The 2,259-nt window shown below is 43.5% G+C and overlaps 1 protein-coding gene and 1 pseudogene across 1 annotated transcript in view; both read left to right on the forward strand.

The window, feature by feature from the left end:
* Nucleotides 1–2,259, forward strand: part of IQGAP1 (IQ motif containing GTPase activating protein 1) — a 118,136-nt gene that overhangs the window by 29,783 nt on the left and 86,094 nt on the right. The window lies entirely within an intron of this gene.
* LOC105979097 overlaps nucleotides 1,590–2,259 on the forward strand; it is a 6,017-nt pseudogene continuing 5,347 nt past the window's right edge.

Raw genomic sequence — 2,259 nt, forward strand, 5'->3', positions numbered from 1 at the left:
TCTTATTTAGACAGACCTGAGGAGATACTAACATGCACAAAAACAAGAAAGAGCAAAACCAAGCACCAATATACAACAAAACAACAACAAACCAATGACAAAAAGCAAAGCAAAACAAAACAAGAAAGAAAATCTTGTAGTTAGTTCAAAGATGGTTTGTTGGCCTTTAGGAGTGTTTTCCAGTCCATTCTGTTGGGGCACCACTCCCTGGCCCCAAAGTCCACCTTCAGCATTCCCTGGGGACCTTGTCGCTCCATTCCCTTGCTGTTCTGTTGCATGCCTTAGTGGATATGGCGGGATCAGATCCAGTGCCATTCCCACACTGTGTCTCTGGTGTTGTCCCCTGTAGGGCTCTGGGTCAGTGAGGGGCGTCATGTCTCATAGTGGGGCCGGGAATGTGGTCCTCTCTGTGGACTGACTGCTCTAATTGGGAACATCGTCCTTATGGCCTGGTGGACCAGGATGTGCTCCACTCTCTCCTCCTCCCCCTTCAACTGCTCGCGTGTGCTCTGATCAGATATGTCCGTCTCCCGGAGCTGCAGATTCAATGCCGTCATTTGAAATTAATTCTTCTGGGGGGAGAGGCAGGTGTCCGCTTAGTAGTTGGGATTGGGGCCGGCCTCCCAGAAAGATTTTAATTCTTAAGGGACTTCCTTTACCAATTAGTACCCAAAGCAGGTGGATGAAGAATCAATCAGTCTCTAGGACCACAGTTCCACTTTCACTTGGGACCTACTGGTTTTGTGAGAGTGATCTATTTTTGTCTACAGTTTCACATGGTCAGGGTGTTTTTATATAATTAGAGGCAGCCCACACCTCCAAGGAAGAGTAGTGATTTGAGTCGTACCTTCTGGACAGCTTGCTTGAAAAGGAGATCAGGACTGCAGGCTTAGGGTTGGATCTGTAAACCCATCACAAACTTGAGGACGATGGCTAGAAGGGCCATATTTCGTAATTGATGCACACAACATGTTATGAAGAGGGACAAGTCCCTGGAAAAGGGCATCAGGCATGGTAAAGTACGAGCTCAGTGAAAAAGAGGAAGAGCCTCAGTGAGATGGACTGGCGTAGTGATTTTGATCATGAGCGCAAGCATAACAAGAGTAGTGAGGATGGCACTGGACCTGGGCAGTGTTTCATTCCTTTAGTCAAAGGGGCACTATGAGTTGGAACCCACCTGATGGCATCTAACGACAACAGTTCTCTGTGCTTCTTTAGAGTTGGACCTTTTTTTTTTTTTAACTATTGGTACCCACATAGTAGATTTCAATATTGCTTCTGAATTTATGTAAAGTTATACAACTTTTAGTTCAGATAATTCCAGTATTGTGGAAATGAAAACGGAGTGATACAAACATCTTTCTTTCTCTCTCTTCCCCTCCAACCCCCACACCAATTTGGTTTTGACCTGGACTGTAATCCTTAAATAAGACAGAATAATTTGTGTAATTCAGCACTCATTTCTGTAATTCAGCCCTAAGTTGTGTGTGTTATTTATTGAGTACTATTGTGCTATGGGGATATAAAGATGAATCAGAAAGATCCCTCCCTCGGGTACATAGCTAACTATATTCTAAGGTAAAGAGAAAATGAAGAATGTCACAGAAAAGTATCAGGAAAGTTTGAAAAATGAAGAGATTATTGTCCATGGTAAATCATGAAACAGTTCATGGAGGAGGTGACTTTTGAAAATAATATTGAATTGGCAGAAATGGATGAAGCTGATTAAAAGTTTCTGTCCAAAGTCTTTTTGTCTTAGTAGGCATTTGCTTCTCTGGTTTCCTACAGAGCAACTTGATGATCTCTGTTTTCTTTACAATTCTCAAGTTTTGAGCTCTAGCACATTCAGCCCATCTTGAGTGCCTGCCTCCTTTGTACAATGCAAGGGACATTTTTCTCTCAAAGATCACCTGTACCTAGCGTACCTATCTTCATCTAGCTACTGTCCTTTCTTATTGCCTAGGATCCTTATTCTTCTAAGTATAACTTGCACTTTTTCTATGAGCTTACCCCCCTCATTTGCATCTAAACCTCTTCAACGGTCTGTCATTCCTTCATTCCTTTCCTTGTGATAATAAAGTTTATTGTGCCAACCTGGCCGATAGATACATGTGGGGTTAATTGAAGGGCGGAGAGATAAATGGCTCCATGAGCCTCGCCTTTCTAGTTCTCCAGTCTCTTGCTTTCTAATGGTCAGACCCGGGTGCAGCTGCCTTAGCCAGTTCTCTGCCTCAGCTGGCAAGGCTCACTTCCTGTAAG

The sequence above is a fragment of the Echinops telfairi genome, unplaced genomic scaffold, assembly GCF_000313985.2.
Source record: "Echinops telfairi isolate 266 unplaced genomic scaffold, ASM31398v2 ScPeMD7_7;HRSCAF=31, whole genome shotgun sequence".
NCBI classification, from domain to species: Eukaryota; Metazoa; Chordata; class Mammalia; order Afrosoricida; family Tenrecidae; genus Echinops; species Echinops telfairi.